At 31.1% G+C, this 13,081-nt stretch overlaps 1 protein-coding gene across 1 annotated transcript in view; it reads right to left on the bottom strand.

Annotated features, from left to right (window-relative positions):
- The window catches only part of LOC142226517 (uncharacterized), a 362,899-nt gene extending 351,440 nt beyond the window's left edge, over positions 1–11,459 (bottom strand). Inside the window, exons 1-2 of the mRNA XM_075296575.1 lie at positions 11,345–11,459; positions 2,057–3,106 (exon numbers count right to left, since the gene is read on the bottom strand). The gene's annotated coding sequence lies outside the window, so the exon portion shown is untranslated. The remainder of the gene's footprint in view (positions 1–2,056; positions 3,107–11,344) is intronic.
- Between the last annotated feature and the right edge of the window lie 1,622 nt (positions 11,460–13,081).

Genomic DNA, 13,081 nt, shown 5'->3' with positions numbered 1-13,081 from the left:
TCTATAGAAATAAAATTTTGACAAAATTTTCTATAGAAATAAAATGTTGACAAAATTTTTTATAGAAATAAAATTTTGACCAAATTTTCTATACAAATAAAATTTTGACAAAATTTTCTATACAAATGAAATTTTGACAAAATTTTCTATAGAAATAACATTTTGACAAAAATTTCTATAGAAATAAAATTTTGGCAAAATTTCCATAGAAATAAAATTTTGACAAAAATTTCTATAGAAATAAAATTTTGACACTATTTTCTATACAAATAAAATTTTAACGAACTTTTCTATACAAATAAAATTTTGACAAAATTTTCTATAGAAATAAAATTTTAACAAAATTTTTGTAGAAATAAAATTCTGACAAATTTTTCTGTAGAAATAAAACGATGACAAAATTTTCTATAGAGTGAAATTTTGACGAATTTTTTCCATAGAAATAAAATATTGCCAACGTTTTTAGAAATAAAATTTTGATGAAATTTTCTATAGAAATAAAATTTTGACAACTTTTTCTGTAGAAATAAAATTTTAACAAAATTTTCTCTAAATTCAATATAAAACATTTCTTTCAAATAAAACATAATTTTTGTACATACTAATCACAAGAATGTGATTAAAATCTTCAAAATAATTTTTTGTTGTAATTTGGTAGACTTTTTGTAATTTTTTTTTTTGTTTAAATTTTGGTGGATTATTTTTTGGCACTAGTGGTGCAAATTTAGGTGCAAAATGTGGTATAGCTCCGACATGTATGAAATCTCTAACAAAATCTTGCAATTTCTCTATCTGACAACTGTCAAATACATTATCTGTTGTTCTGGCTCTAAACGTGTAAACGAATTGCTTCTAGTCAAAATTTTTGAACGGAGCTAATATCGTCACTTTTGGGGCAAAAATCGGCATTTGCTTTTGTTGAGTAAAAAATCGTCAAAATGTCGATGAATCGGCATAATTGACAGCCCTGGTGGTGGGTATAAATTATTGGATCAATTATTCCACAAAGAGTTTGGTGCGGTTTATGGGCTGGCGGCATCATCGGGCCGTATTTTTTCCAAAATGAGGCCGGTCAGGCAGGTACTATGAATGGTGTTCGCTATCGTGAGATGATAACGAACTTTTTATGGCCCGAATTGGAAGATATGGATGTGGACGATATGTGGTTTCAGCAGGACGGTGCCACTTGCCACACAGTTAACGAAACAATGGCTCTTTTGCGCAACAAATTCAAGGGCCGTGTTATCTCACGTTATAACGATGTCAATTGCCCGCCAAGATCATGTGATTTGACACCTTTGGACTATTTTCTTTGGGGTTATTTGAAAGAAAAGGTGTACGTCGATAAGCCAGCAACAATTCAAGAGCTAAAGGATGATATAATGCGGCACATTAACGGCATAGAACCTCCATTATACCTCAGCGTCATCGAAAATTTGGACCATCGGATGAAGGTGTGCCACCGAGGTCGCACACCTCGGCCCATTTGGCCGATATTTTGTTCCATACATAATTGAGTAATACCAATATATCATAATAAAATTAAATTACAATAATTTCCTAAATAGTTTGTGTTTTATTCAAAATCAACATCGGCCCTTGAAATTTTAACCACCCTTTATATCGAACGAAAAACGCCTCGAAAGAAAGGCAGTCACTCGAATGCGAATGAAAATGGGTTTTTCTGTTTTTGAAAGTTTGTTTCGTTTGTATGAGCATACATTGATTATTAAGAATGAGTATTTATTTTCAAATTTTTGGCTTGAGAATTCATTTAAATTTTAACAAAGTTTTTACTTTTTTCTTGACACTTATTATATACGTTCGTTTGCTGCTCGACAACCAAATATGAATTGACTTGCCTTTTGACATAGAGGAACTAAAATCAAGTTTCTTTCGTTTGGAATACGAAAGAAAGCTTTTGTTCGTAATACAGGAATAGGGCATACATTTTTGTAATGGGGCCTATTATCAACCTTAGATGGTTCGTTTTTCCTTTTCATTAAAATCTACTGAGAGATTATCAAAGATAGAGAAAAAAAATTATGATAGTTACCTTTTGTTGTTGTCAGTAGCCAATAATATCAATTTTTGCTGAGATTTGCAACAATTCCGATGTAGGTATTATAGCCACAATGCGGTGACGTTGGCAATAAATAACGATCAACGTCAATGATGTTTGTCGCTTTTACACAGATAGAGGTATGACGAATAAAAACTGTTTTCCTCTAAATACCACAAAAGCCGGCTGTAATTTAACACTTTCTCAATAAGACGTTGTTTGTTTAATTTTTTTTGTTTCACTTTTTCATATACAAAAACAAAAAAAACTCAAAATAAGACTAAAACAAAACACTATCTGTCAACACTAAAATGAAGGCGATAGCGGCTGCGACGGCGCAATATGACACGATACAATATTCAGTCGTTTTTAGCAGCTAATATAGACAGAAAATATTAATCAGCAAGCGGACAAAGACCATTTAAGCCAACAAGAAGAAGATATTCGAACGAGTGAACGATTTTCAAAAAAAAAAAAAAACGAAACACATTTACACACTTGGCGGCGGTTGATGTGACGTTTAGTTGACTATTAAACGTCGTATTGTCGTCATTTGGGCTTAAAACAATTTTTTTATGTTAATTTCAATTTACTTTTTCCATTCAAATGTGCCTAAACTGAAGACAATTTTTGGTGGAGACACACAACTTTTTTGTGTTTCTTTTTTTTGTTTAATAAAGCAATTTTATTATTTTGTTGGTTTGGGATTTTTGTTTTCGATTTCAATTCTGTCGAACACGATCTCCGAACACTATTACTAGGTACTCTTCAACTTTTTTGATATTTATTTTTTCTTTTTTTGTATTTTTCATAAAATTTTTAAAGACAGATCAGCCGTTGTCTGGTAGTTTAACAAAATTTTATTTATTTAAGATTTTTATCTTACTTTTTCACTTTCAATTTCTTACGTTTTTTTGTATATCTTCGTTTTTAATCAAACATTTCTCTCCAAGTTGGAAATTAAGGATTTATTGATTTTATTTAATTTTTGTTTATATTTTTTATGAGTTTACAGCTTTTTGATGGTTTTGATTTTTTTGTTATCTAAAATTTATTAAAATTAAATATTTCAAATTATATGTTTTTTGTTTCTGATTTGCTTTCACCGGCAATGGACATAAATAACACCACACAAAAAGTTTTTTTTTCTGATTCAATCACGAAATTAATTGATCCAATTAATTGTTTAATTCTAATGTCTTCACAGAAATGATAATATCAATTACAAAATTTATTGAAAGTCAAATAATTTTTTAATTCTTCCAATTTCCAATTTTTGTGACAGATTTTAGTTTCAATTAAAATATTTGTTGAATCAATCAAATTTTTAAATAAATATTTCTTAAAACTCAATTATGACTTTAATTGAAAAAATTTTTGTGATCTTTTTTTCTGCGAACTCAAAATTATTACACCGAAATAAAAGTACGAACACGTTTCATATAAAAAAAACAAGTAAGTAAAGTCTAAAGTCGGGCGGGGCCGACTATATTATACCCTTCATCCCTACGTAGGCCAAAATTTGTGTTACCATCTCAACTACTTCACATTTGCTGGAAGCTATATAAAGGAGACAATTTTTTTACTTCTACACAATCTCTAGAATTAAAATTTAAATCGGCTAACGCTATTCAGTTAATTGGAGGAAACTTCCATTGAAAATGGGTCTAAAATGTATAACAGTCTACCATATTTCCCCAACTCTGGTGTACGTATATATGGGAGCTATATATAATCTGAACCGATTCTGACTAAATTTGACATGTATAGTTAGAATAATAATTCTGCTATCTATGCGAAATTATCACGTAAATGGGAATATAACTTTGGCCCCCCTAGTCATATGAGTGCAAATTGGACGAAAGATATATATGGGAGCTATATCTAAATCTGAATCGATTTTGACCTTATTTTGCACATACAATAGTATCGTTAAAAGTACCGCTTGTGCAAAATTTGAAGTAAGCTATGGCAAAACTCTGGCTTTTGAGACCATATAAGTCCAAATAGGGCGAAAGATATATATGTGAGCTATATCTAAATCTGAACCGATTTTAACAAAATTTGACACACTTAACGATACTATTAAACGTACCCCTTGTGCAACATTTGATGCAAATTACGGCAAAACTCTGGCTTTTGTGGCCATATAAGTTCAAATCGGACGAAAGATATATATGGGAGCTATATCTAAATTTGAACCGATTTCAATCAAATTTACCAAGCATTGGTAGAATGTCAATTCTACCCTCTGTGCAAAATTTCACGAAGATCGGTAATTAACTTTGGCCTCTGTGGTCATATGAGTCTAAGTCGGACAAAAGATATATATGGGAGCTATATATAAATCTGAACCGATTTGGCTGATATTTTGCAAGATTTTCGAGATTCATAAAATGTTTGGATGTACGGTATTTCAAGAAAATCGGTTGATAAACACGCTAACTATGACCAAATCGGAGATAGATATATATGGCAGCTATATCTAAATCTGAAACAATTTTTTCCAAAATCAATAGCGATCTGTCTCTGAGAACGATCGGACTTAAATTGCGAGCTGTACTTTGTGCACAAAAAATATACAGACAGACGGACAGACAGACGGACATCGCTAAATCGACTCAGAATTTAATTCTAAGTCGATCGGTATACTAAAAGATGGGTCTATGACCACTATTTCTTGGCGTTACATGCAAATGTACAAACTTATTATACCCTGTACCACAGTAGAGGTGAAGGGTATAAATATGATTCAATCACGAACTTAATTGATCCAATTAAAACAAGTATATACGGCCGTAAGTTCGGCCAGAAACTTCTACGAAAGACTGTCATCCACAATCGAATTACTTGGGTTGTGGTATCTTAAATCGTTTTCTAAATTGTTAGTTAGTCCATACGTGGTATGTATTAGACAAAAAAAGGTATGTATAGGTAAGTCTACAAATAATTACGAATCGATATGGACTTTTGTCGTAGCGAGCCAGAATTGAAATATGGGGGTCGCTTATATGTGGGCTATATACAATTATGAACTTGATATGGATCAATTTTTGTGTGATTGGGGATCGATTTATTTGAGGGCTATATATAACTATAGACCGATATGGACCTAGTTAGGCATAGTTGTTAACGGCCATATATTAGCACAATGTACCAAATTTCAACTGACTCGGATGAAATTTGCTCCTCCAAGAGGCTCCAAAACCAAATCTCGGGATCGGTTTCTATGGGGGCTATATATGATTATGGACTGATATGGACCACTTTTGGCATGGTTGTTAAATATCATATACTACCACCACGTAACAAATTTCAAGCAGATCGGATGAATTTTGCTTCTCCAAAAGGCACCGGAGGTCAAATCTGGGGATCGGTTTATATGGGGGCTATATATAATTATGGATTGATATGAACAAATTCCTGCATGGTTGTTGGATACCATATACTAACATCACGTACCAATTTTCAACCGAATCGGATGAATTTTGCTCTTCCAAGGGGCTCCGAAGGTCAAATCTGGGGATCGGTTTATATGGGGGCTATATATAATTATGGACCGAATGGACCAAAAAACGATTTAAGATGGTCGTTAGAGACCATATACTAACACCATGTACAAAATTTCAGCCGGATCGGATGAAATTTGCTTCTCTTAGAGGCTACGCAAGCCACATCGGTGGATCGGTTTATATGGGGGCTATGTATAATTATCGACCGATGTGGACCAATTTTTGCATGGTCATTAGAGACCACATGCTGACACCATGTACCAAATTTCAACCGAATCGGATGAATTTTGCTCTTCCAAGGGGCTCCGAAGGTCAAATCTGGGGATCGGTTTATATGGAGGCTATATATAATTATGGACCGATATGGACCAATTTTTGCATGGTTGTTAGAGACCATATACTAACACCATGTACCAAATTTCGGCCGGATCGGATGAAATTTGCTTCTCTTAGAGTCCCCGCAAGCCAAATTTGGGGGTCCGTTTATATGCAATACCATCCGACCTACATCAATAACAACTACTTGTGCCAAGTTTCAAGTCCTATCGACTTGTTTCGTTCGAAAGTTAGCGTGATTTCAACAGACGGACGGACGGACATGCTCAGATCTACTCAGAATTTCACCACGACCCAGAATATATATACTTTATGGGGTCTTAGAGCTATATTTCGATGTTATTTCGTGTTACAAACGTAATGACAAAGTTAATATACTCCCATCCTATGGTGGAGGGTATAAAAATTAATTGATACTATTAATTTTTGTTTCAATTAAAAAAATCAGGCTCAATTAAAATTTTAAATGAATATTTTTTAAAACTCAATTAAGACTTTAACTGGAAAAATTTTCGTGAAATTTTTTCTGGGTAGTTTAACGGCCATTTTCATGTATCTCCGTTAGACTTTAACTCCCAGTTAACAGAAAGTAAAATCGAAATATCTTGTCTCCGGTTAACTTTAATTGAAAAATTTTTAGCAGTTAAGTTCCTAACTGGCATATGGAATATATAGGCAAAATAACAGATATGTACATAGTACGGTTTAAAAGTTCGTTAGCTAACGTAGCACTAACGGAGCTTCATGAAAATGGGGGTAAAAGTTATACCTTGGAAGTTAATTGGAGATATTAGAAAACAAAAATGTGACACACACACAAATTTCTGATTCAATCACGAAATTAATTGATTCAATTACTTTTTTAATTGTCTTCAATCACAGAAATGATAGTATCAATAAAAAAATTAATTTATCCAATTAAAAAATTAATTGATCCAATTAAAAACTTTGTTGAATCAATTAAATTTTTAATTGGATAATTTTTAAAACTCAATTAAAATTTTAATTGGAAAAATTTTCTTGAAATTGTTTTTGTGCATGTTACATCGCTGGCTAATTCGAATTTCTATAGCCTTTGGGAAGCATATTTATCGTTTCCTTAGGTTAGGATAGGTTAGGTGGCAGCCCGATGTATCAGGTTCACTTAGACTATTCAGTCTATTGTGATACGATAGTGGTGAACTTTTCTCTTGTCACTGAGTGCTGCCCGATTCCATGTTAATCTCAATGACAAGGGACCTCCTTTTTATAACCGAGTCCGAAAGGCGTTCCACATTCCAGTGAAACCACTTAGAGAAGCTATGAAACCCTCAGAAATGTCACCAGCATTACTGAGGTGGGATAACCCACCGCTGAAAAACTTTTTGGTGTTCGGTCGAAGCAGGAATCGAACCCACAACCTTGTGTATGCAAGGAGGGCATGCTAATCATTGCACCACGGTGGCTCCACCGTTTCCATAAGAAAATTATTATATAAAACTAAAAAAGGAATCTCTTAACCCCGTCAGATCTACACTAAAGGCTATGGAAATTTGAATTAGTCAGCGATGAAACATGTATAGTCAGGCATGTGTAGATTGGTATCAAGTATTTTATTTGCAATACTTAACCTTATAGTAGGTTAGGTTAGTCATATTGGCAGCCCCATATTTCAGGCTCACTTCAATGGACTATTCAGTCCATTGTGATACGACAGTGGTGATCTACTCTCTTATCACTTATAGCGGTGTTTTATTTCCATGAAGGAGAAAAATTTATTAATTATTAATTATTAATAATTTTAATTTTATTTCCTTCAATCAATTTGTATTTTATTTATTATTATTATTATTTTTTGATAGATTATTTTTTTTTAATTCAAAAAAGTTTTTTTGTGATATAATTTTAGTTTCTTTTTTTTTGCGATAAAATTTTAGTTTCTTTTCACATATGAGGAATAACATTTATATCATATTATCTAATTTAATTTAATACATATTGTTTTTATTTAAATTAATTAAATACTATTTAATGCAAACTAGTTTTCGTTAGTTTATTAAAACATTATATAATTTATTTAAGTTTAATTTAATTTAATTTAGTATTATTTTATTTTTACCGGTAGAAAATCCCGGTACTTTATGTCCAGGCAGGAAATAAATTTATTAATTATAGTTATTATTATTATTAGTGTTATTGTTTTCAATATATTTTTTTTTTTGAAAACTCGGTTTTTTTTAATAGATTGCTAGACTATTTTTTTGTTTCAATACAATTTTGTTTTCATTTCATATATGAGGGATAATAATTATTTTATTTTATATAATATAATTTTTCATTTAAATTAAATTGAATTTTTTTATTTTTTTTAAATTAAAAAACACATTTTTTTAATGAAAAAGAATTTTTTTGCTTCACAATTTTAGTTTCTTTTCACATATTAGATTTATTTCATATTATCTAATTTAATTTAAGATATTTTTATACCCTCCACCATTGGATGGGGGGTATATTAACTTTGTCATTCCGTTTGTAACACATCGAAATATTGCTCTAAGACACCATAAATAAAATATTCTGTGTCGTGGTGAAATTCTGAGTCGATCTGAGCATGTCCGTCCGTCTGTTGAAATCACGCTAACTTCCCAACGAAACAAGCTATCGACTTGAAACTTGGCACAAGTAGTTGTTATTGATGTAGGTCGGATGGTATTGCAAATGGGCCATATCGGTCCACTTTTACGTATAGCCCCCATATAAACGGACCCCCGAATTTGGCTTGCAGACCCTCTAAGAGAAGCAAATTTCATCCGATCCGGCTGAAATTTGGTACATGGTGTTAGTATTAGGTCTCTAACAACCATGCAAAAATTGGTCCACATCGGTCCATAATTATATATAGCCCCCATATAAACCGATCCCCAGATTTGGCTTGCGGATCCTCTAAGAGAAGCAAATTTCATCCTATCCGGCTGAAATTTGGTACATGGTGTTAGTATATGGTCTCTAATGACCATGCAAAAATTGGTCCACATCGGTGCATAATTATATATAGCCCCATATAAACCGATCCCCAGATTTGGCTTGCGGAGCCTCTAAGAGAAGCAAATTTCATCCGATCCGGCGGAAATTTGGTACATGGTGTTAGTATATGGTGTTAGTATATGGTCTCTAACAACCATGCAAAAATTGGTCCACATCGGTCCATAATTATATATAGCCCCCATATAAGCCGATCCCCAGATTTGGCTTGCGGAGCCTCTAAGAGAAGCAAATTTCATCCGATCCGGCGGAAATTTGGTACATGGTGTTAGTATATGGTCTCTAACAACCATGCAAAAATTGGTCCACATCGGTCCATAATTATATATAGCCCCCATATAAGCCGATCCCCAGATTTGACTTGCGAAGTCTCCAAGAGAAGCAAATTTCATCCAATCCGGTTGTAATTTTGATCTTTAACAACCGTGCCAGTATTGGTCCATATAAAACGTTCTCCAGATTTGACCTCCGGAGCCTCTTGGAGGAGCAAAATTCTTCCTATCCGGTTCAAATTAGGAACGTGGTGTTAGTATATGGTCGCTAACAACCATACCAAAATTTGTCCAATCACACAAAAATTGGTCCATATCGGTTCATAATCATGGTTGCCACTAGAGCCAAAAATAATCTACCAAAATTTTATTTATATATAAAATTTTGTCAAAATTTTATTTATATATAAAATTTTGTCAAAATTTTATTTCTATAGAAAATTTTGTCAAAATTTTATTTCTATAGAAAATTTTGTTCAAATTTTATTCGGTTCATAATCATGGTTGCCACTCTAGCCAAAAATAATCTACCAAGATTTTATTTCTATAGAATATTTTGTCAAAAGTTTATTTCTATAGAAAATTTTGTTAAAATTTTATTTCTGTAGAAATTTTTGTCAAAATTTTCTTTCCATAGAAAATTTTGTCAAAATTTTTATTTCTATAGAAAATTTTGTTAAAATTTTATTTCTGTAGAAATTTTTGTCAAAATTTTCTTTCTATAGAAAATTTTGTCAAAATTTTATATCTACTTTGTCAAACTGAATTATATACGTATTGTGTCGATCTTTTTTGATTTAATATATACCACGTATGGACTTACATACAATTTAGAAGATGGTGTTGGGAGATTTTAAGATACCTTGATAGATTGCTAGACTATTTTTTTTTTTTTTTGGTTTCAATACAATTTTGTTTTCATTTCATATATGAGGGATAATAATTATTTTATTTTATATAATATAATTTTTCATTTAAGTTAATTAAATTGATTTTTTTTTTGATAGATGTAAGATTATTTTTTTTTTTAATTAACAATTTTTTAATTAAAACAATTTTTTTGCTATACAATTTTAGTTTCTCTTCACATATGAGGAATTACATTTATTTCATATTATCTAATTTAATTTAATTTTTTTATTTAGATTAATTAAATTTTATTTAATTTAATGCAACCTGTTTTTTGTTTCTTAGTTTATTAAAACATAATATAATTTATTTAAGTTTAATTTAATTTACTTTAGTTGTAATTTTATTTTTACCGGTAGAAAATCCCGGTATTTTATTTCCAAGCAGGAAATAAATTTTTTAATTATGGTTATTATTATTATTAGTTTTATTGTCATCAATAATTTTTTAAATATGGAAACTCTGTTTTTTTTTATAGATTTGTGGACTATTTTTTAGTTCTATACAATTTTAGTATATTTTCACATAGGGATATTATTTATTTTATTTTATATAATATACTTTTTTATTTAAATTAATTAAATTATTTTTTTTTTTTGATAGATTGTTAGATTATGTTTTTTATTAAAATTTTTTTTTTTTCTATAAAATTTTAGTATCTTTTCACATAGGAATATTATTTATTTTATTTTATATAATATACTTTTTTATTTAAATTAATTAAATGTAATATAAATTCAAACTTAATTTAATTTATTTTAGTTTAATTTACTTTAGTTTCATTTTAATTTGATTGACAATTTATTCGCCGCGGAGAATTTAATACTTTTCCACTTCAATATATTTGTAATATATATGAAAATTTTAAATTAATTTTTGTAATGTTTTCAATACAATTTTAGTTCAAATTTTTCCACATAAAGAATTTGTTTAAATATATATTAATTTTTAATATTTATATTTTTATTTTTATTATATTGTATTATTATAATTTTTTCGCAAAAATCGGTATGGATTTTAGTATTATAACTAGTAAGGTATATTATTGCAGTTTACAGTAGAAAATCACTAATTTTAGTAGCAATTTAAAAAACTATATGTACAAGAATTTTTTTTCTACAATCATTTGCATTATTACCACAGGTGAAAACAATCAGAAACAAATATTTTGCGCAACAAAAAAAAACACAACTATGTTTGGTTCATTCAAGCGCAACAAATCTTTCACCAACCGTTTATTTAAAATTTCTTGAGTTAAACACCGCAGCTACGAGGGGCGTTTTGTTTTTCGTGAAAATGAGAGAAGAAACCCCGGAAAAAAACACAAGTTGAACGCTTGAAATCTCGTCACTAACTAAACTAATTTAAGTAAGCACTGCACTAAAATCGCTCACTTAAGGTGAGCGCAAATACAAAATCGCTAAGCCAAACACAAACACATAGCCAACCTTCCTACCTACCTACCTAGCTTAGAGTTAAGGAGACAACATGCTAGAGCAAAAATACCTCATACCATGTAGTTAAGACAACAAAACCAACAACAACAACAACAAATTACAGAGAGACAAATGAAAGACCGGTGAATGGAAAAGATAGTTAATCGAAACCCCCACCTCCTCACCAATAAAGAGTCAAGAGTATGTGTTAGCATGTTACCATAGCCATAAAAAGGCCCCATGCAACCGAAAGCAAATACAAAAGAGAATTTTTGTATGATAGCGTTAAAGTAAAATTTGCAAAAGCAAATTAAAAGAAATGCAAAATTTAGACACAACCTACCAAAGTTCGTTGACAACCTGCAACAGGGTTTGATCATACAGTTTTTCTAGGGTTTAAGCCTACCTTAACAATTATTTCTCAAATGGAATTTTCACTTCTATCTCGAGAACAGGTTCTTGCTCTTCTTTTCGTTGCCCACGGACACCCGGTTAAGACCTGTTCCGGTTTCAAATATTGCGATGAGAAAACAGACGATTTTGTTTGTTTTGTTTGAGTTTGCTTTTATCAAAGGAAAATATGAGTTACGATCGATAGACTTGGGTAGGGTAACAATTGCGACAGACAGTTTAAATTTTAAACTAGATTCATAACTTAGTGCAATTTATTATTATTTAATTTAATTTGGTATTTAAAATAATTAAATCCATATCTATCTATACAATATAAAAACCGATTTTTTTGTCTGTTCCGGCCCATAGACTGAAAGTTTAAATTTTAAACTAGATTCACAACTTAGTGCAATTTATTATTATTTAATTTAATTTGGTATTTAAAATAATTAAATCCATATCTATCTGTTCCGGGCCATAGACTGCCGCAAATCTCCCAACGAAATGGCTGAGCAGTGCAATACACACCTAATATGGGTGCTTGGAATATACCAGGGAACTGCAAAGCGTTTAGGAACTACCTTACATATTTCAGAGGAATTAGAATCAGTTGGTATGTCTCTGGCTACCTGCGTGAGAAGGCTTTTATGATAGGAGACTTGTAAGAGTTGCAACGACACTAAGGAAATATGGCCCCATCTAAACTTAAACCGCACGCTAGATATGCTAGTGTTCTCAAGACGTCAGATCTCGCTCCTGATATCTGCTTTAACGGGATCATGCCTGATAGACGAGTTTACAAAAACTATTGACGTGGAGAAGGAAAAGAAATCAATTAAACACCTCTTGTGTGATTGTCCTGCAATTTTTATAGGGAGTAAGCGAATTTTAAGGACATACAGCTTTAGATTACTGGCGGACCTGGAAAATGTTAACTTAGGAAATTTACTAATTTTTTTGGAACAATCAAGTTGGTTGGACAGAAGAAAATAATCAGGTGGGTTCAACTGTAAAAATAGAAATGCTTCTATGTAATAGGTATTTAATGTGGTATCGCAATGGACTGAATAGTCTGAGTCTGGAATAAACTCTAACCTCCGTACACGACAGAACTTATATATTATGAATTCTTCCAGGGGC

The sequence above is a fragment of the Haematobia irritans genome, chromosome 2 (assembly GCF_050003625.1).
Source record: "Haematobia irritans isolate KBUSLIRL chromosome 2, ASM5000362v1, whole genome shotgun sequence".
NCBI classification, from domain to species: Eukaryota; Metazoa; Arthropoda; class Insecta; order Diptera; family Muscidae; genus Haematobia; species Haematobia irritans.
The sequence above is the reverse complement of the archived record's forward strand: the minus strand, read 5'-3'. Positions and strand labels throughout refer to the sequence as shown.